The sequence below is a fragment of the Macaca fascicularis genome, chromosome 2, assembly GCF_037993035.2.
Source record: "Macaca fascicularis isolate 582-1 chromosome 2, T2T-MFA8v1.1".
Classification (NCBI taxonomy): Eukaryota; Metazoa; Chordata; class Mammalia; order Primates; family Cercopithecidae; genus Macaca; species Macaca fascicularis.
The window spans coordinates 169,471,196-169,494,296 of NC_088376.1; the positions used below are offsets into that span (position 1 = coordinate 169,471,196).

The window sequence follows — 23,101 nt, forward strand, 5'->3', positions numbered from 1 at the left end:
AGTCTTGCTCTCTCACCTAGGCTAGAGTGCAATGGCGTGACCTTGGTTCACTACCTCTGCCTTCCAGGTTCAAGTGATTCTCCTGCCTCAGCCTCCCACGTAGCTGGAACTACAGGTGTGCGCCACCATGCCCAGCTAATTTTTGTATTTTTAGTAGAGATGGGGTTTCACCATATTGGCTGGGCTGGTCTGGAACTCCTGACCTTATGATCCTCCCGCCTTGGCCTCCCAAAGTGCTGGGATTACAGGTGTGAGCCACTGCACCAGCTGAGGAGTTGCTTTTTATGGAAGAGCAAAGAAAGTAGTTTCATGAGATAGAAAGTACTCCTGGTGAAGATGCTGTGAACACTGTTGAAATTATATAAAAGGATTTAGAATAGTACATAAACTTATTTGATAAAGCAGTAACAGGGTTTGAGAAGACTGACTCCAATTTTAATTAAATTTAAAACATTTTAAATTTAAAATTTTATCTATTTATTTAACAGATGGGGTCTCACTCTGTTGCCTAGGCTTGAGTACAGGGGCATGATCATAACTCATCAAAGCCCCAAACTCCTGGGCGCCAGCAATCCTCCCACCTCAGCCTCCCAAGTAGCAGGGGCTGTAGGTGCTTGCTACCAGCTAATTTAAAATTTTTTATTGTTGGTAGAGACAAGGTCTCTTTTTGTCACCCAGGCTGGTCTGGATTTCCTGGCCTCAAGTGATTCTCCCATCTCAGCCTCCCAAGGTGTTGGGATTACAATTTTGAGCCAATGCACTTGGCAAGCATAACTTTTTTTTTTTTTTTTTTTTTTTTTAAATGAGACAGGGTCTCACTGCTGTTGCCCAGGCAGAAGTGCAGTAGGGAGATCACAGCTCATTGTAACCTTAACCTCAGGCTCAAGTGATCTTCTTGCCTCACTTTTTTAGAGATGAGGTCTCACTATGTTGCCTAGTCTGGTCTCAAAGTCCTGGGCTCAAGCCATCCACAGGCCTGAGCCACAGCGCCTGGCCCAACATAACTTTTATATGCACTTGGAAACGAAAAACGTGTGTGACTTGCTTTTTTGTAATATTCTCTTTATAGTGGTGGTCTGGAATCCAACCCAAAATATCCCTAAGATATGCCTGTATTTTTTTTTTTTTTTTTTTATTGACACTCTTAAGCAAATAAAAAGCAAGCTATTGACTGGGTGAAAGTATTTGCACAACACATATCTGAAAGAGAACTTTTATCCAAAGCACCTAAATATTTTTACAATTCAAAAGACAAACATATTGATTTTTAAATGGGCGAATTGTTATTATTATTTTTTGAGACGGAGTTTTGCTCTTGTTGACCAGGCTGGAATGCAATGGTGCAGTCTCAGCTCACTGCAGTCTCTGCCTCCCAGGTTCAAGCGATTCTCCTGCCTCAGCCTCCTAAGTAGCTGGAATTACAGGTGCCTATCACCATGCCTGGCAAATTTTTGTATTTTTAGTAGGGACGGGGTTTCACCATGTTGCCAGGCTGGTCTCGAACTCCTGACCTCAGGTCATCTGCCAGCCTCGGCCTCCCAAAGTGCTAGGATTACAGGTGTGAGCCACCACGCCTGGCCAAGAAATGGAAATTAAAATCACAATGAGATACCATTTACACTCACTATAATGGCTAGAATTAAAAAGAGTGACAATATCAAGTGTTGGCCATGCTGTGGAATATCTGGAGCTCACATATACTGCCACTGGGAATGTGGAAACAAGTGTTATGACTGCATTGGGTAAAAGTTGGGCAGTTTCTTTTGGGAAATATGGAAGTAGATTTCAAGAGCTGGCCATTTAGGCCGGAGTGGTTTTGCTCATGCCTATAATTCTAGTCGTTTGGGAGGGCCAGAAGAAAGGACTCCTTTAGGCCAGGAGTTCAAGACCAGCCTGTGGAACATAGTGAGACCTGGTCTCTACAATTTTTTTTTTTTTTTTTTTTAAATTAGCCAGGTGTGGCGGCAAGTGCCTGTAGTCCTAGCTACTTGGGAGACTGAGGCTGATCCCTTGAGCCCAAGAGTTGAGGTTGCAGTGAGCTATGATCACACCATTGCACTTCAGTCTGGGTGACAGGGTGAGAATCTCTAAAAAAATAATTTTAAAAAGAGAGCTGGCCATTCACTTACTCTATTCGGAAAGCAAAAGAATGGCTTCTAAAGAGAAAACACAAGCCTAACACTTCGACAGAGAAGTGAGAGTTAAAAAGCGACCGGGCGCCCGTGGCTCACGCCTGTAATCCCAGCACTTTGGGAGGCCAAGGTGGGCAGATCACGAGGTTAGGAGTTCGAGACCAACCTGACCATTATGGTGGTCTCTAGTAAAACATACAATAACAAAAAATTAGCTGGGCGTGGGGCGCACGCCTGTAGTCCCAGCTACTGGGAGGCTGAGGCAGGAGAATCACTGGAACCCGGGAGGTGGAAGTTGCAGTGAGCCGAGATCGCGCCACTGCACTCCAGCCCGGGCGACAGAGCAAGACCCCATCTCAAAGAAGGAGGCGGGAAAAAAAAAGGCCGCCGGGCGCTGTGGCTCACGTCTGAAATCTGAAATCAGCACTTCAGGAGGCCGAGGCGGGCAGATTGCCTGAGGTCAGGAGTTCGAGACCAGACTGGCCGGGCAAAGGCCACCTGGTGTAAACCTGGCTGCCCAGCTCTTTATGCACTCAGGGCAGCATGGGAGCCCTGTCGCCCCGCGCGCATCTACGGGCCTGGCAACCGGGGACGCGGGGCGGGCGGGGAAAAGAAGGGTGCGCACCCCATGGGCGCTGGCACCCCCCAGGTACCACACACAGAGATCCCTAGGAAGGAGGCGCACTTTGCGCAGTTCTTGCCTCCTGGAGCAGGATGGAGGTGGGTGGAGCTGAGTCCGGGGCCTCCCCGCAGCCTTGGTCACCGCCCCAGGCTCTCAGTGGCCTCTTCCCGCAGTCAGTCATCTCTAGTAGTAGGAAAAAACGGAGGTCTTGATATGAAACTGGGGATGCAAGGAAGTGCTTATGTATCATGCAAATAGTCTTTCAGCACCATTGAAAAGTCTCAAGAATGTGGGTGAAAATCAGATTCATTCTGTCCACTTGAAAAAAAATGAACTAACAGCCCTATACACCAGTTTCACTTGGCCAGTATATTTTACCACCAATATAGGTCACTGAAGCACTGCCAGCTAGTTCGAAAATAGGACTGGTGTGATTATCTGAAACGGATGTTGAATGGGTAAAGCCAAGAAAAAGATTCTGGGCTTCAGCCCAGGAGTTGAAGACCAACCTGGGCAACATAATGTGACCCCCATCTCTACCCAAAAGAAAACTGCCGGGCATGTGGTTCCAGCTACTCAGGAGGCTGAGGTGGGAGGATCGCTTGAGTTTGGGAGGTGGAGGCTGCAGTGAGCTGTTAACAGTGCCACTGACCTTCAGCCTTGGCAACAGAGGGAGACCCTGTCGCAGGAAAAAAGAAAACAAAGAAAACAAAGGAAAGGAAAATAAAGGAAAGGAAAGGAAAGGAAAAGGGAAAGGGAAAGGAAAAGGGAGAGGGAAAGGGAAAGGGAAGGAAAGGAAAAGAAAAAGAAAAAAGAGAAAAGAAAGGAGAAAGGCTGCACTTAGGAAATAAGGGTTAATTTAAAAAGCTAATATTGTGATCTTTATCAAACAGAAATTGCTCTTCTTTTCTATGTCTATATCGTGCCAGAAATATATTAATGTGTATTTTTAAAGGTGATATAAAGAAACGGTTAAATTCTGTTTCATGATTCATCAAAACTATTTGTGTGACTTTACTTTAGAATTGATGCATTGCAGTTGTTTAGGAAATCATGCATACCCTAGATATATTTGTTAACGGGAAATGCCTGAACACATTGGAAATTGTTTCCTATGGCTGAGCATACCAATACTATACAATTTTATGGTGATGTTATTAGCATTGTTATTATGGCTCTGACTCGTAGAATCTTTCTTATCTGCAGCTTTGATTTGGATGTGCCAAGTCTGTTCAAAGGCTAATTCGAACTTCGTGTGCCTAGATGGATGAGTTAAAGATTTCTAGCCTGTTTATTAGTACCCCAGTTTATAAGCAACACTACAGGCCTTCCGTTTCATCATAGCTTTTCAATCCACTGTACAAACATAAGACTCCGTTACTGTTAACCTTTACCCTTTTGCTCAATGCGATTTCTGCTGCTTCAGTATACAGGCTCAAGTAATTCCCATTATGCCATGCCCTGTGTGCACCTTCTGGAAGTTACCTGATCTGGAAGTTAGCCCATGGACAGAAGTTAGCCCATGGACAGCAAAGATCTGAGATATTTCCAAATCTGGTTGTGGAAGGGCTTGGAAATCTATAACCACAACCAGGTGGAGGACACCTGTTTCAGGAGGGGGTTATAAAATATGAAGCGAAACTAGGGAAAGGGAGTTGTGATCACGGTTCCAAGGGCTCCACACCCATCTTGGAGTTAAGGGGCACTCAGGTCTCCAATTCGTGACCCGTAGCCCTACTTCTGCTAGATCCAGGTCTTTAGTAACCCAGGCTTGAGATTTCAAACCCCATCCCCCAATGCCAAACTCCCTTGTCCCAGCTGGGAGGCCCCCAGGGCATTTCTGAACATGGCCATCTCCAGTTCGCAGAAATCTGTGTGTTGCTGCAAATAAAGGATGACAAGAGACCACAGCCTACGAATGCGAGCAACGTCAAGTCAGCAACAATCTTCCAGTTATCGAGAAGTCGGAGACGTCTGATTCTCTTTCTTCCTCACATTTACTAAGAGGTATCTTCTTGCCTCCCTGCCCTCCACGTTAAGAGGGGCTATTCCGAAAGACTTCCTTGCCCCCTTTCTTTTCAATTTTTCCACTTCCAAACTCCTACTGAAAGACGAAGAAAAGAGACCACAGAACAAGGTAGAAAGAAGTTTCGTAGAACACCTTCTTTTCTAGGTTCTCAAGGCGTCCCCTTTAAGGAACCAGGCCCACCTCTTTCCCATTCATCTACTGGCTTTCCTTCCTGTCCGTCACTCTACCTTTAAGAATATTTCCTGTTCCTTCAACCCAACTTGCACACCTCCGCCCCCCGGCCCTCCTCATTGGGCCGCCCGAACTCCGTTCACTCCTTGGTTTTCTCTCCGCCTCCTCCCGCCCTCTAAGCCTAGCGCTACGGTATTCTGTCTTCTTATTGGCTATCATGGCAGCGTTCCCGCAGCCTGATTGGCGGGCTGAGTGACAGAGGCGGGAGCGCGGCGCGCCCAGGGTAGGCTGTTCGCTTGCCGAGCTGCGGCCGCGGGAGGGGCGGGGAAGGGCGGGGGGAGGGGGGCTGGGAAAGTTGAGGCCGCGCTGCTGCCGGGTCTCCGGCCTTGAGGGCTCGGGCTCGCAGCGGCGGCGGTGGCCGTAAAAAGAGGCGGCGGGGGCGGGGGGAGAGGAGGGCCTGGGCCCGCGCTCCCCCAGCCCCGGAGGAGCAGGCGGCGGCCGCGGACGGAGAGATTCGTCCAGACGGTCAGACACTCCTGCCTTCGCCTCCTGGGATCATGACCCAGGCGGGGGTCTTCGCCGTCCCCGCCGCCACCGCGGCCGAGACCGCGCAGCCGGCGGGTAAGTGACTGCGGGAGGGGGCCACTGACAGCCGGGGCGGGGGGCGGGGGCCGGGGCTGCGGGGGCGGCTCCGGGGGGCGGCCCCGGGCTCAGCTCCACCCACCCCCTTCCTGCTCCCGGAGGCCAGGGCTGCGCTAAAGTGCGCCTCCTTCCTGGGGACCCCTGCGTGCAGCACCTCGTGGGGTGCCAGCGTCCGCGGCGTGCGCACCCCTCTTCTCCCGCCCGCCCTGTGTCCCCGGCTGCCAGGCCCGTGGGGGGCTCGCACTGCGCCCCAACTCGTAGATGCGCTCGGGGCGAGAGGGGCCCCACGCTGCCCTGAGTGCATAAAGAGCTGGGCAGCCAGGTTCACACCAGATGGCCTTTGCCCGCCTCCTTCACCTTTTCCTGTCTTCTTCATTCCCCTTCTTTGCTCGCCCTCTGAATTTCTTTCGTACCCGTTCGTCAGACTCATGTGGCTTGCTGTTTCCCTCTCACCTCTCTGTTGAAGTGTTAGGCTTGTGTTTTCTTTTTAGAAGCCTTTCTTTTGCTTTCTGAATAGAAGCAGTGCAAGTGAATGACCAACTCTTGAAATCTACTTTCTTGTATCCGGATGAAATATAAGATTCCTGGGCTCTTGTTCATGTTTACAATTTTGATAGTTGAATTCACCCCACTCGTTCTTGAAGCTTGTCCTCCCAACCCTCCCCGTTACATTGGGATATGGTCCTTTGCGTTTATTAACTTTATCTGGAAATAAGAGACTGCATAAACCAAAGTGCAGAATTTCAACTTCCGTTCTCATAACATTTTTACCATCAAGTAGATACAGTAACCTAACACCACACAAAACAAGACACTCGTGGCCAACTGTGTAGGTAAAGAAGACATTTCCTTACCTATAAACAACGTACAGATTTCTTGAATAAATCTTACAGTGAGTAACGTGGATCCTGAAACATATTCAGGTTTGCTCTTTTGTAAAGAAAACCAAACAGACAAACTTACTTTTTAAAGGATCAACAGGCTGTCCTACTCTCCATTCACCTTGATGACTGTTTTCTCCCTCACAGGACTCTTGTTTAATAACATAGTATAGAGTTGTTGTTTGGGATACATGTGTTGTTTCTCTTTATACTCAAAGTATTTGTTACAAAATAAGTAAAATACATTGTAATGGCACTTCTGAAAGCAGAAGTAATGTATCCATGCAAGAATGAATACTTAATCTTAAAGCAGTTTTGCTTTAGTCTAAGCCAAGCTTGTCCAAGCCGCGTCTGAGGATGGCTTTTAATGTAGCCCAAGACAAGAAGACAAATTCGCAAACTTTCTTTTATTTTTTTTTGAGACGGAGTCTCGCTCTGTCGGCTAGGCTGGAGTGCAGTGGTGTTATCTCAGTTTACTGCAACCTCCGCCTCCTGGGTTCAAGCAATTCTCCTGCATCTGCCTCCTGAGTAGCTGGGATTACAGGCGCACGCCACCAGCCCAACTATTTTTTTTTTTTCCAGTAGAGACAGGGTTTCTCCGTGTTGGCCAGGCTGGTCTTGCACTCCTGACCTCAGGTGATGCACCTGCTTCGGTTTCCGAAAATGCTGGGATTACAGGCATGAGCCGCCGCTCCCGGCCTCAAATTTGTAAAATTTCTTAAAACATTATGAGATTTTTGTGTGTGATATTTATTTATTTATTTATTGAAGCTCATCAGCTATCATTAGTGTTAGTGTATTTTATGGGTGGCCCAAAACAATTCTTCTTCCCAAGTGGCCCAGGGAAGTCAAAAGATTGGACACACCTAGTCTAAGCTAAAAGACTTAGATGTACGTAGGTATTGGGATCTCTCTGTATTTAGGAGTTTTGCAAAATCTGGAAGCAGCCTAGAACATTCTCTAATATAAAAGGAGTGCATTGCAGGGATATAAGAGCAGCTTAGAATTGAAGTACTTATTTGCTAGGTTAGTCGTCTATGGAACATCATGGAAGTAAAATTCTAAAGTTGTAGACCTTACACTCAATGAACCAGTCATGTATGAGAAATTGATGGGTACTTTCCCTATTTTCAGAGCTTAGCTTTGTCAACAAGGGAAAAGAAACACTAAGAAAACTGAGAATTTTTAACTCAGGTTAGAAGATAAGCTTCAACAGGTTATCAGCTCAAATTTGTTGCTTATAAACAGGGTCTTAAATCAATCTTGAGCCTTAGTCATATCTGTCATGCTTTACCTCTCTGTTCTCTAGCCCAGTGGTTCTCAATTCAGACTGTACATGAGCATCACCTTGTGTGTCTTTAAGTTTTAATGCCCAGGCCACTTCCCCCAGAAATTCTCTTATTTTTGATCTGGAGTAAAGCTCTGCCTTGGGCATATTTTTTAAAGCTCTCCAGGTGATTCTGTTCAGTAGCCCTGGCTAAGAACTCCCATGAGACTAGAACAGTGTCCAAAAGCTAAGCTTGTGTTCTGGGCTTTTCTAAATCAGGCTTCACTCATGTGTCCAACTTTCCCCCCACTGCTTTTGCTAAAGATGTTGACCTTTCTCAGGATATGGACACCTTTACTCTATTCCTCCCTCCTGCCAACAATAGTTCTAATTACACTTTTATGAAAGTTTTCTGGGCAGCTTACTCTAGTTCTTAGTGATCGACTGCCTTTGAACTTCTATGCTACATGTTTAAAAGATTCTCTTTAGGCTTACAGTATGTGGCAGTTTAAGTTCTGTGTGTTTCATTGTTCTCAAATGTAATGATAAGGAATATTTTATTTTTCATCTCTTCTGCAGTGGTTTTCTTTAAGTTGGACTGGTTTGGTTTGGAACCCTTCTGACTCTTCCTGCAACCATAGTTTTAGGTTTGATTTCATCTGATGTATGTTAGTAGCTTCCTCATACCTTAACTAGCATTGAATTCATGTATAGACATCTATATACATCTGTTTTTTTTTTTTTTTCATATCTTTTCTTGATTTCATTAGTAGGTTATTTATCTTCCATGGCCCCATAACAGTTTGTACTTGTTTCTGTGTTAGCACTTAGCACATTGCCATAAGTATGTGTTTTCGTGCCTTCCCCACCATACTGCTAACCAGGGCCTCCATGTTGAGCAACTCCAGGGGGTACCATTCACATATTCTTGAATACCATTGCAACATGGCAGAAATAGAGTTCCACCAACATAGGAACTGTTTTATCTTTGTATTCTTAGGACCTAACATTGCATTTGTGATTACTAGGCGGTTAATAAATGTTCTTGAATGAGTAAATGACTGCCATGTTATATATTATAAAAAGATAGCCATATACATCTTGAACATAAGTTGATTTGGCATCAATTGATTTTGCTATTAACTATTTTATGTCCTATACTCCCATTATAGATTTGTTAAAGGTTAGTAGAATCTAAGTGATTGTAGTTGTGACAGACCCCTTAAATATGTAAACTTCCTTCCATTATGCACAGGCATATATGTGTCTTGAGTCTTTTACTCTGTACTGTAAAGGTGTACACTTATTATTCATAAAATACTTATGGAACTCTTGCTAAGAGAAACGTGGTTAACTGTCCAATTGGATAATTTTTCTTTTTCTTATTAAAATTTCCATATGGGGACAACTGCACTACTTCAGAAGGCCGGATCTTTTAATTAGATCAGTAGGGCATAATAAGTTGTTTCTATTAGTGTGCTAATACTGTGTTTTTAATTCAGTTCACCAAGTATTTATTGGGTATTTACTATGTGCCCAACGCTGTTAGGTGCTAAAGAGAATACAGAAATAGTAAGTGGTGGTCTCGGCTCATAAGAACTTTTTAGACTTATTGGGAGGATTGTTTAAGGAACTCAATGGAGTATTCATTAGATGCCAAATTAAACATAAGTACGTAAAATATATGATGTAATGATTAATACAAAAAAAAGGAAAGATAAGATTTTCTTTCAGCAGACATTTATTACTCAATTACTGAGTGCTAATTGTTGAGGATACAAACATGAAATTTATTATAGTCTGGTGGTGAAAACTAGTAAGTATACAGATTGTATTTCATGTTAAGACATTGTGGAGTATTAGGATGTTTGGGAGTATGAAGAAGGGTTTTAGTCTAACCTCTAAGGCAGGGGTCCCCAAATGGCCTATTAGGAACCAGGCCGCACAGCAGGAGATGAGCTACCCTCCTGTCAGATCAGTGGCAGTATTAGATTTTCATAGGAGCGCGAGCCCTATTTTGAACCACACATGCAAAGGATCTAGGTTGCGCGTTCCTTATGAGAATCTAATGCGTGAGATAGATGGAACAGTTTCATCCCAAAACCATCCGCTGCACTCCCTGTCCGTGGGAAAATTGTCTTCCACGAAACCAGTCCCTGGTGCCAAAAAGGTTGGGACCACTGCTCTAGGGGTCAGAGAAAGCTTTAAAGAGGATAATGAAGAGTTCTCAGGAATTCCATAAACAGCAGAAACCAAAGTGAAGGAGACAGGGAGAAGAAATTTGTGGTGTCACTACTATCTACCTTTGTGTCATTTGAGGGACCAATTTCTCTTTGATTATAAACCATAGAAATTGAATTTGGCTAACTTAAGCAGCAAATGGATACTGGATAAACTCACAGAAAGAAAGGAAGATAGAATACTGAAGCCTTGGGAAGGCCAGGAAAACAGAAGCTCCCAGGATCACAAGGATCCATGGGGCTAACTCAGCCTCAGCAAGCTTTCCTGCTTGTGCAGGGAGTCTTCTTAGTTAGCCGCATGCCCACCCCAGAGGTGAGCCCGTGTTTGATGGTCCCATCAGATTTCAGGAATGGGACAGAGAAGATCTCCAAAGCAAAGGCAGGATATTATTGTCAGAAGGCCAAAACAACAGATTTCTTACAAAGTTTGTTGGATTTGGCAGTGCAGAAGTCTTTTGGTGAGCTTGGTGTAAGCAGTTTTAGGAATAAAAGTCAGGTAACAGCTGGTTGAAGAGTGAATAGGAAGTGAGGAAGGGCGGGTAGTAAGTATAAACAACTTGTTCAAGAAGACTGGTGGTTGGAAGGAAGAATGGGGACACCTATAGGGAGTTGCAAGATCAGGAGAAAAATCATTTTAGGTTTTTACATAGAAAACATTGAATAAGGATTTATTTTTATTTTTGTTGAGATGGGGTCTCACTCTGTCTCACGGGCTGGAGTGCAGTGGTGCAATCTTGGCTCCCTGGAACCTCCGCCTCCTGGGCTCAAGCCATCCTCCTACCTCAGGCTCCTGGTTAGCTGGGATTACAGGTTTGCAGCACCATGCCTGGCTAATTTTTGGTATTTTTGGTAGAGATGGCGTTTTGCTTTGTTTCCCAGGCTGATCTCAAACTCCTGAGCTCAAGTGATCCACCTCCCTTGGCCTCTCAGGGTGCTGGGATTACAGGTGTGAGCCACTGTGCCTGGCCCTGAATAAGGATATTTTTAATGGAAAAGTACAAAGAGGGAAGGAGGGATTAATAATATATGAAAGAAAAGGGATATTCTATAAGAAGTTTACTAAGTAGTGAGAGTGATAGAGTCCATAGTATAGGTAGAGGGTTTAGTTTTGCTAGAAATATTAGGAAAGATTTTATAGAGGAGGATAGACTTGCCCCGGACTTTAAAGGGTTAGTAGGATTTGGATAAACAGAGCAAAGTGGAAAGGTCCTTTCAGTGGGAAAATGGCATGGATTTAGCACAAAGTGAACTAGCTGATAAGGTGCACAGGGATAAACCTGTCTGAATTGAAGAGGAGGGAAGGGTAGATGGCATGGTTAGCTAGAAAACCCTCCTTTTATGTGTGTTGTGCTAGGTGGAAGTGGGTAGGTGAGACCTGCCGTGAAGAAGGTACAGTCATGAATGCCAAGACCTGGAGTTTGGATGTGATGCAGTAGATCATGGAAAATAGTACTGTAGATTCTGAAGCAGGAGAGGACATGGTAAATGTGCCGAATTGAAAAGACTGTAAGACATTGGGGCATAAACTCCATCAAATGGGAGAAAGGCTGAGGGCAATAACAAAGACTGCCTAAGGCCAGACATGTGTAAAATGGGGCCTAATCTAAGGTGGTCATAACAAAGGGGAAGAGATGAGCATTATGAAAATAATTGATAGGATTTGGTGAGAAGATATGAAGATTATTTTTGGGTCTAGAGCCAGGTTAAACTTTTGGTGTCATTGATAAAATGGAGAACTTGGAAATACATATCTTAAGAGAAAAGGGAATTTAACACATTCCAAACAGACTTGTTAATTTGTTCAAAATGCAATGTTCTGAAGAGAGATTTGGAGCAAAGTTAGAGTTGAAAGGTAGCTTTCTTACAAAAACATAAAGGCTTTTACACAGAAACAGTTTGGACCTTTGTAGGGAAAAAGCAAACCTGAAAAAGAGAAGAGAGCGTTGAACCTTGGAACTCAAAGGAGAAAGAAAAGTGTCCATGTTAGAGAAAGAGAATGCATAATAGGAGAGGAGAAAGACAACCTAGGAGAGAGAATTTCAAGAAAGAGAGAGATCAGCAGCCTCAAATCCTGCCAAGAGGGAAATCATCTATGATTGGTGAAAAATAGCCCCTGACCTCCAAGGAAGCAGCTGTGGTTGGCTGGAGCAACCAGAAGGTTTAGGAGACACTGGCCAAGTTGGAGAGGTGAGAAGTTTCACAGGAACATGGGGAGAGAAATAGACTTGTAGGCAGAAAAGGCAGTAAATTCTTGTTTAACATGCGGAAAATCCTTGCATTTTGGAAGGAGAGATGGTTAAGAGAGAAAATAAAGTGCTAAAGAGAAAAGAATCAAATATAAAGTCCCTTTTCTCAGATCAAATAATTAAGAAGTCCTGGAGGCCTGAAATGATATATTTATAGATTTATAGGATTTATGGTAAATGTAGAATCCAGTTAAGGAACTTGGACCAGATGACTTGACTTCTATCTTCTCAGTAAATTAAGGGGGAAATGGAAGAAAGACAACTAACATGTATTGAGCACCTGCTATGTACCAGGCACTTTGCTAGATCCATAAAATGTATCATCATGTAAACTCGTAACAGTCCTCTGAGAAGCTGGTGAGACTCTCCCAGTTTTAAATGTGAGGATGCTGAGACTCTAAAGGGTACTTATTTCAAAATCAGATAGCCAGTACCTGCCAGCTTTGAGATGTGATCCTAAGTCTGACATCAAAGGCTTTTTCTATTTACTATACAATTTCATTCATTGATGTGAGGTGAAGGGTACGTGGCGGCTTAACAGCATCTGTATTTTTATTTTTATTTTTTTTGAGACAGAGTCTCGCTCTGTCACCCAGGCTGGAGTGCAGTGGCACAATCTCGGCTCACTGCAAGCTCCGCCTCCTGGGTTCACGCCATTCTCCTGCCTCAGCCTCCCGAGTAGCTGGGACTACAGGCACCCCCCGCCACCACGCCCGAATAATTTTTTTTGTATTTTCAGTAGAGACAGGGTTTCACCATGTTAGCCAGGATGGTCTCGATCTCCTGACCTCGTGATCTGCCCACCTCAGCCTCCCAGAGTGCTGGGATTACAGGTGTGAGCCACCACGCCCGACCAGCATCTGTATTAATAACCTCAGTGGCTGTGCTTTGGAATCATTTCAGGAGTTTTGAAAAATTCTTGCACCTCACCTCAGTCACTCATTCCTTCATTCAACAAATACTTGTTGATTACTCACTTATGTGCCTAGCATGATTCTAGGCACTTAGAGTACATCGGTGAATGAAACACACTCAAATACCTGCCCTCAAGAACACTATAACCTGTATACCGAACCAGTCTCTGGAAACGAATTCTGGTGATTCTGATGAGTATTCAGTTTTCAGAACCACTGCTCTAGGAGTAATTGATGAGAGACAGACTAGGTTTGCTGAGTGTGAATTCAAAATGGGCCTTCTGGCCAGGTGCGGTGGCTCATGCCTGTAATCCCAGCACTTAGGGAGGCCAAGGTGGGCGGATCACAAGGTCGGGAGTTTGAGACCAGCCTGGCCAACATGGTGAAACCCTGTCTCTACTAAATATACAAAAAATTAGCCGGGCGTGGTGGTGAGTGCCTGTAATCCCAGCCACTTGGGAGGCTGAGGCCTTAGGAGAATCACTTTAACTCAGGAGGTAGAGGTTGCATAGAGCCGAGATCACGTGATTGCACTCCAGCTTGGGAGACAGGGCGAGAGTCCGTCTCAAAAAAAAAAAAAAAAAAAAAAAGATGGCGGGGGGGTGCCTTCCCTGCAGATGGCACTGAGGGCCATTCAGTAACAGAGGAGAAAACATTACTGGTAGGTGATCATAGATCAAGAAACTAGCCTAAGACCAAGGAGTTAAACTTTGAATTAGCTGACCCTGGAGTCAGTTTTACAGTTATACTACAAAGCAAACTTATTAATGATTATAATAATATTTTACATTTGTATAAATTTAGCTATACTAGTTTCAGAAGACCATCGTTCGTTCAATAAGCATTTGAGTTACACATTGTGCGTGTATTGTGCTAAGCCCTTCGGATAAAAGAACAAAGTTGTTCTTGCCTTAAAGGACCTTGGATGTGTATGATGTCAGTTGATCCTTAAAAGAACTATGAGGAGTGGAGTTAGCATTCTGGAACCAATTTATATGGCTATTAGGTTTGAGGAAATTAGTAAAAGTAATTGTAGATATTGGGAGCCAGATTTCTCACTGTCAGAAAGATATTACAAATAAGCAGGGGGGAAGACTATACTGAGCCCTGTGGTGCTAGATTAGAATCAGAGATGTAAGTATAAACTCATGCTTATTTTAATATAAATACAGATAGATACAGAGGCAAATGTAGATCTATGTCTATACATGGGTTAACAGACATACATTATAGCTGTGTCTGCTGAGAAGGCCTGGAAGCAGTGATACCCCGGTAGCAATGAGAACAGGCAGCACCTAGATCTTGGTTTCTAAATTCCATTCTCCAATGAAAGGAACAAAAATTCCTTGAATGGAAAGCTGATTCTAAGAGTGGGGCAGGGGAAACACAAGATGAGCCTGGAGTATCTTGTAGTACCAAAAAGTAAGGAAGTGCTAGAAAGGGGGGGTGTGTGTGTGCATAAAGGGCACAACAGCTAATCCAAAAGAGCACCCAATGGCCAATGTGTGGACAATTTGAACAACATATTAACCCTAGCATTGAATTGTGATCTGAAGAATACAATGAATCTCCATGAGTCCATCCTGATATAAATAAATTATTGAATAGATAAATAGGGGAGAAGTGACAGATCTTCCTTGCAGAATAATTATAAATATATTTACATAATCCTTTTTCTAAGAGGTAGAGATTAATTCTCACTTTGAGTGTGGGCTAGACTTAGTATTCACTTCCAAAAAATAAAGGACAAAAAGGGGAAAATCGTAATATAGAAATAGATACTTGAATAGTGTTAACAGGAAATTTAAGGAGGAAAAGAGTACTTCTTTTCACAACTCCTTCGGTATGATCTGAGTAGATCAATACAAGCATATTTCATTTGCATAATGAAAAAATCTAGTTAAGTAACAAATAAAAAGAATAAGAAAGTAGGAAAATAAGAATTACTGTAATTATTGTTGAAAAGCTGGGAAAGATGTCATGTATAGATCACAAGCACTGAGGAGGGGATGAGGCAGAGCAAGATGGCTGAATAGAACCCTCCAGCAATTGCCCGCATGCTGCAGAACAACTATCCACATAAGAACCAAATATCAGGTGGCCAGGCACTGTGCCTCACACCTGTAATACTGGCAGGTTGGGAGGTTGAGGTGGAGGATTGCTTAAGGCCAGGAGTTTGAGACCAGTTTGCTCTACATAGTGAGACCCTGTCTCTACAAAGAAAACAAAATCGGGTAAGTGATCACAGTACCTAGTTTTAGCATCATATCAAGGAAGGAGACACTGAAGAGGGTAGGAAAGACAGCCTTGAATTGCCTACACCACCCTTTCCCCCTCCTCCAGCCATGCAGAGAGAATCTCTGTGCTTGCGGGAGGGAGAGCAAAGTGACTGTGCAACTTTTCATTGGAATTCAGTGCTGCTCTGTCACAGTGGAAAGCAGCGCAGGGCAGAATTGAGCTGATGCCCACAGAGGGAGCATTCAGACCAGCCCTTGCCAGAGGGGAGTCTTCCATCCTATCAGTTGGAACACGAGTTCCAGCTAGCCCCACCACTGAGGGCTAAAGTGCTCTGGTGTTCTAAATGAACTTGAAAGGCAGTCTAGGCCACAAGGCCTGCAATTCCTGTGCAAGTCCTAGTGCTGCAATGGGCTTGGAACCAGTGAACATGGGGTGCACACGACCTAGTGAAATACTAGGTGGAGTGGCCAAAGGAGTGCTTGCATCACCACTCCTCCAACTCCAGACATCACAGCTTGCAGCTCCAGGAGAAGAGGGAAAAGTAAAGAGGATTTTGTCTTGCAACTTGGATTCCAGCTCAGCCACAGTAAAATAAAGCCCCCATTCTAGACTATAGCTTCTGGATGACAATTCTAGACCAACCCTGTGCCAGAAGGGAACCCCCTGCCCTAAAGAGAAGGCTACACTCCTGGCAGAATTCACCACCTGCTGACTAAAGAGCCATTGGGTTTTGAATAAACATCAGCAGTAGCCAGGCAGTAGTTGCCGTGGGCCCTGGGCAAGACCCAAAACTGCTGATTTCAGGTGTAACCCAGCACATTTCTCATCTGTGGTGGCCATCAGGAGAGACTCCTGCTTGAGAAAAGGAGAGGGAAGAATAAAGAGGATTTTGTTTTATAACTCAGGTACCAGCTCAGCCACAATAAAATAAAGCACCAAGTAGATTCCTGGAGATTCCAGGCTTTGGCTCCTGGAGTGCATTTCTAGACCCCCCACTGGGCCAGAATGGAACCCACGACCCTGAAGGGAGAGACCCAGTCCTGGCAGGATTCATCATCTGCTCAGTAAAGAGCCCCTGGGCTTGAATAAACATCAGTGATAGTCAGGAGATAGTTGCCACAGGCCTTGGGCAAAACCCAATACTGTACTGGCTTCAGGTGTGTCCCAGCAGTCTCAGTGGGTTTATCCACAGGAGCGTTGCATGACTCCACCCCCAACTCCAGGCAACTCAGCATGAAGAAAGAGACTCCATTTGCTTGGGGGGAAGTAGAGGAAGAGAACAAGAGATTCCGCTTGATATGTTAGGGAATTCTGGATCTTTCTCAAGACCACTAAAGTGGTACCTTTGCAGAAGTCACAGCATTACTGGACTTGGGAGTGCCCCCTAATGTACATATGGTTGCAGTGACCAAAGACTTAGATTACAACACTTATTTCCTGTTGAATAACTTAGAAAGCCTTCTGAAGAAGTATGGGTACAAACAAGCCAGACAAAACAAACTGGAATAAATATCTAACTTTTCAGTGCACAAACATTGACAAACATCCACAAGCATCAAGGCCATCCAGGAAAACATGACCTCACTGAATGAACTAAATAAGGCACCAGTGACCAATTCCAGAGTGGCAGAGATATCTGACTTTTGAGACAGAGCATTCAAAATAGCTGTTTTGAAGAAGCTTAACAAAATCCCAGATAACACAGAGAAGAAATTCAGAATCCTATCAGGTAAATTTAACAAAGATATTAAAATAATTAAAAAGAATCAAGCAGAAATTCTGGAGGTGAAAAATTCAGTAGACAAACTAAAGAATGTATCAGTCTCTCAACAGTAGAATGGATCAAGCAGAAGAAAGAATGAGTGAGCTTGAAGACAGGCTATATGAAAATACTCGGAGGAGGCAAAAGAAAAAAATATGAAGCATGCCTACAGGATTTAGAAAACAGCTTCAAAAGGGGAAATCTAAGAGTTATTGGTCTTAAAGAGGAAGTGGAGAGAGAGATTGAGGTAGAAAGTTTATTCAAAGAGATAATATTGGAGAAATTTCCAAATCTAGAGAAAGATACCAGTATTCAAGTCTAAGGAGGTTATAGATCACCAAGAAAAATTAAAGAAGACTACCTCAAGACAGGTAATAATCACACTCCCAAAGGTCAAGGATAAAAAAGGATCCTAAAAGCAGCAAGGGAAAGAAAAAAATAACATATAAAGCATTTCTGGTATGTTTGGCCACAGATTTCTCAGTGGAAACCTTACAGACCGGAAGAGAGTCAGATGACATATTTAAAGTGCTGAAAGAAAAAGACTTTTATCCTAGAATATTATATCCAGTGAAAATACACTTCAAACATCAAGAGGAAATAAAGACTTTCTCAGACAAACAAAAGCTGAGGGATTTTGTCAACACCAGACCTGTCCTATAAGAAATGCTGAAGGGAGTTCTTCAGCCTGAAAGAAAAAGATGTTAACAAGCAATAAGAAATTGTCTGAAGGTATGTGGTAACAGTAAATACGTAGACAAATACAGAATATTTTAACACTATAGTGTGTAAGCTACTCATGTCTTGAGTAGGAAGACTAAAAGACAAATCTATCAAAAATAATAACTACAACATTTTAAAAGGTAGTGTAATAAGATATAAGTAGAAACATCAGAAGGTTAAAAAGCAGGGGATGGGCCGGGCATGGTGGGTCACGCCTGTAATCTCAGCACTTTGGGAGGCCAAGGTGGGTGGATCACGAGGTCAAGAGATCAAGACCATCCTGGCCAACATAGTGAAACCCCGTCTCTACTAAAAATATAAAAATCAGCTGGGCTGGGCATGGTGGCACATGCCTGTAGTCCCACCTACTCGGGCGGCTGAAGCAGGAGAATTGCTTGAACCTGGGAGGTGGAGGTTGCAGTAAGCTGAGATCACACCACTGTACTCCAGCCTGGCAACAGAGTGAGACTCCATCTCAAAAAAAACAAAAACAAAAACAAAAACGGGATGAAATTTAAGTGTAGAGTTTTGTATCTGATGTAAAAAAAAAAAAAAAAAGATTCAGATTTTCTGTTTACTCTTATGTTCATGAAGTAAACTATAGTTTTTAAAACCAGATAATAGTTTTTATACATAAAAACTAGAGTTTTTATCAGTTTTCTCTTGGCTTGTTTGTTTTTGCAATCAGAGTTAGATTGTCATTAGTCAAAATAGTGGGTTATGAGATGTTATTTGCAAGCCTCATGGTAACCTCAAGTCAAAAAAATACAATAAATACACAAAATGTATAAAGCAAGAAATTAAAACATACCACCAGAGAAAAACACTGACATGAGATGGAAGAGAAGACCATAAAACAACCAGAAAACAGAAAACAAAATGGCGGGAGTAAGTTTTTACCTATCAATAATAATATTGAATGTAAATGGGCTAAACGCTCCAATCCAAAGACATAGAGTGGCTGAATGGATTAAAGAGGAAGAAGAAGAAGAAGAAAAAACCCCAATGATCTGTTTCCTACAGCAAACGCACTTATAAAGACACACACACATAGACTGAAAATAAAGGGATGGAAAAGATATACCATAGAAATGGAAACCAAAATAAGAGCAGGAGTAGCTATACTTACATCAAATAAAATAGATTTCAAGACAAAAACTATAAAAAGAGACAACATCATTATATAATTTTAAAGGGAACATTTCAGCAAGAGGATATAACAACTGTAAATATATATGCACCCAATAGGGGAGCACCCAGATATATAAAGTAAATATTATTATATCAAAAAGAGAGATAGACCCCGATACAATAATAGTTGGAGACTTCAACACTTCACTTTCAGCATTGGACAGATTATTCAGACAGAAAATCAATAAACATTAGACTTAATTTGCACTATTGACCAAATGGACTTAATAGATATTTATAGAACATTTCATCCAGCAGCTGCAGAATGTACAGTTTTCTCCTCAGCACATGGATCATTCTCAAGGATAGATCCTATGTTAGGCCACAAAGCAAGTGGTGTTTTTTTGTTTGTTTGTTTTGGTTTGGTTTGGTTTGGTTTTGCAAGACAGGGTCTCACTCTGTCGCCCAAGCTGAAGTGCAGTGGCATGATCATGGCTCATTGCAACCTCGACTTCCCAGGCTTAAGTGATTCTTCCACCTCAGTCTCTGCAGTATTTGGGACTACAGGCACATGCCACCTATCTGGATACTTTTTTCTATTTTTTGTAGAGATAGGGTCTCACTATATTGCCTAGGCTGGTCTTGAACTCCTAGGTTCAAGCAGTCCTCCCACTTCTGCCTCCCAAAGTGATGGGATTACAGGTATGAGCCACTGTGCCTGGACAAAGTCTTAAAACATTTTTAGGTGGGCTTCGCTGGTGGCTTACGCCTGTAATCCCAGGACTTTGGGGGGCTGAGGCGGGTGGATCACAAGGTCAAGAGTTCAAGACCAACCTGGCCAAGATGGTGAAACCCCGTCTCTAGTAAAAATGCAAAAAAATTAGCCAGGCATGGTGGTGGGCATCTGTAATCCCAGCTACTTGGGAGGCTGAGGGAGAGAATTGCTTGAACCCAGGAGGTGGAGGTTGCAGTGAGCTGAGATCGCATCACTGCGCTCCAGCCTGGGTGACGGAGTAAGACTCCATCTCAAAAAACAAAAAATTGAAATTGAAATAATCTTGCTGAGTGTGATAGCTCATGCCTAATCCCAGCACTCTGGGAGGCTGAGGCGGGCGGCTCACCGAAGTCAGGAGCTTGAGACCAACCTGGCCAACATGGCAAAACCCCGTCTGTACTAAAAATCCGAAAAAAAAAAAGAAGAAAAGAAAGCCAGGCATGGTGGTGAAATAATATCAAGTATCTTCTCTGATCACAGTGGAATAACGCTATAATCAATAATAAGAGAAACTTCGGAAACTATGTGAATATAGGAAAATTAAACAATATGCTCCTGAGTGATCAGTGGGTCAATAAACAAATTAAGAAGGAAATTAAAAAATTCCTTAAACGAAAATGGAAACACAGCATACAAAACCCTATGGGATACAGCAAAAGTGGTAATAAGATGAAAGCACCCACATCAAAAAAGTAGAAAAACTTCAGACTGGCCATAATGGCTCATGCTTGTAATCCCAGCGCTTTGGGAGGTCGAGGCAGGCAGATCACCTGGGGTTAGGAGTTCAAGACCAGCCTGGCCAACATGGTGAAACCGCGTCTCTACTAAAAACTACAAAAATTAGCCAGGCGTGCTGGTGGGTGCCTGTAATCCCAGTTACTCGGGAGGCTGAGGTAGGGAGAATTGCTTGAACCTGCAAGGTGCAGGTTGCAGTGAGCCAAGATCACACTACTGCACTCCAGCCTGGGTGACAGAGTGAGACTCTATCTCAAAAATAAAAATAAAAAGTAGAAAAACTTCAAATAAAGAACCTAACAGTACATCTTAAGAAACTAGAGAAGCAGTATCAAAGCAAACTCAAAAGTGTGGAAGAAATTAAGTAAAGATCAGAGCAGAAATAAGTGAAATTGAAATGAAAACAAAAACAATAAAATAGATTGACAAAACAAAACCTTTTTTTTTTGTTTGGAGACAGAGTCTCACTCTGTCACTCAGACTGGAGTGGCGGGTGATCTTGGCTCACTGCAATCTCCGCCTCCTGGGTTCAAGCAATTCTCCTGCCTCAGTCTTAAATTACAGGCATGTGCCACCACACCCGGTGAATTTTTATGTTTTTAGTATAGACAGGGTTTTGCCACGTTGGCCAGGCTGGTCTTAAACTCCTCACTTCAAGTGATATGCCTCCCTCGGCCTCTCAAAGTGCTGGGATTACAAGTGTGAGCTACCGTAACCTGGCCAAAAAGTTTGTTTTTTGAAAAGATAAACAAAATCCACAAACCAAGACAAAAAGAGAGGAGACCCAAATAAAATAAAAAATGAAATAGACATACAGTGGATACCACAGAAATTCAAAGGATCATTACAGACTACTATAAGCAACTATATGCCAATAAATTGGAAAACCTAGAAGAAATAAATTCCTGGACACATACAACCTACCAAAATTGAACCATGAAGAAGTCCAAAACCTAAGTATACCAATAACAAGTAATGATATCAAAGTCATAATTAAAAGTCTCCCAGCAAAGAAAAGCCCAGGACCCAATAGCTTCACTGCGGAATTCTACCAAACATCTAAAGAAGAACTAATACCAGTCCTGTGGAAACTATTAAGAAAAATAGAGGAGGAGGGAATACTTCAAACTCATTCTATGAAGCCAGTGTTACCCTGATACCAAACCAAAGACACATCAGTAAAAGAAAACTACAGGCCAATATCTGTGGCGAAAATTGATGCATCCTTGATCCTCCACTGCACTCCAAACTGGGCAACAAGAGCGAAACTCTGTCTCAAAAAAAAAAAAAAAAGAAAGAAAGAAAGAAAGAAAGAAAAACAGATAAACTCTGTTACAAATTCACATGCAGTTGTATATTTATACTCAGCAATAAAAATGAACAAATTACTAGATGAATTCAATAAAAATGAACAAACTACTAGATGAATTTCAGAAACATTATACTTAATGAAAGCTTTACACAAAAGAATTCCCAACCAGTATATTTGTATGAAGTTTTATGGTGAAAAAATTTAGGATAGGGTTTGCTTCTGGAGTAGGGGAAGGGATTGACTTGAAAGGGTCATGAAATAACTTTCTCAGGCTGGGCACGGTGGCTCACGCCTGTAATCCCAGCACTTTGGGACGCCAAGATGGGTGGGTTGCTTGAGGTCAGGAGTTTGAGACCAGGTTGGCCAACATAGTGAAACCCCATCTCTACTAAAAATACAAAAATTAGCTGGATATGGTGGCGGGTGCCTGTAATCCCAGCTACTAGGGAGGCTGAGGCAGGAGAATTGCTTGAACTCAGGAGGCAGAGGTTGCAGTGAACAGAGATTGTGCCACTGCACTCCAGCCTGGGCAACAGAGCGAGACTCCGTCTCAAAAAAAAAAGAACTTTCTCTGGTGATAATGTTCTGTACCTTGATGGGGTTGGGTCATGCAGTTGTGTGCATTCGTCAGAAACCATTGAATATTATACATAAGATTTATGCAATTTATTATATGTAAGGTTTACCTCAAGGAAGAAAGTTTTGAAAAATACGATTTTGATGCAGGTTATCTGAGTACCACACTGGGTTTGACTAACGTCAGGAATAGTTCTTCCATAAAAGCATAATTCAGAGATTACTAATGTAATTCTTTGGCATTCAGAAACTAATGCAGCCAAAATATTAATGGAACCAGGTGCAGTGGCTCTGAGCACTTTGGAAGACTGAGACAGCAGGATCACTTGAGGCCAGGAGTTAAGAGAGAGAGACCAGCCTGGACAGCATAGCGAGAGCCCATCTCTACAAAAAATTAGCTGGGAATAGTGATGTGTGCCTGTATTCCTAGCTACTTAGGAGGCTGAGGTGGGAGGATCACCTGAGCCCAGGAGTTTCAGACTGCAGTGAGCTGTGATCATGCCACTGCACACCAGCCTGGATGACAAAGCAAAATCCTTTCTCTAAAAACATTTTTAAAAATTAAAAAAAATTTTTAATGACACTTTAAATATTTTAAAGTGTGTATTTGTATTTAGTTATGTAAATATATTTAAAATGTAATTTCTTTATTAATAAGCTAATTATTAAGTGGACAGGGATTTATGAAAATATTGTATAGTTACT

At 42.9% G+C, this 23,101-nt stretch overlaps 1 protein-coding gene across 2 annotated transcripts in view; it reads left to right on the top strand.

Annotated features, from left to right (window-relative positions):
- The first annotated feature begins 5,287 nt into the window (after positions 1-5,287).
- The window catches only part of USF3 (upstream transcription factor family member 3), a 43,661-nt gene continuing 25,847 nt past the window's right edge, over positions 5,288-23,101 (top strand). For both annotated transcript variants that reach the window (XM_005548122.5, XM_015446406.4), the window contains exon 1: positions 5,288-5,575. The gene's annotated coding sequence lies outside the window, so the exon portion shown is untranslated. The remainder of the gene's footprint in view (positions 5,576-23,101) is intronic.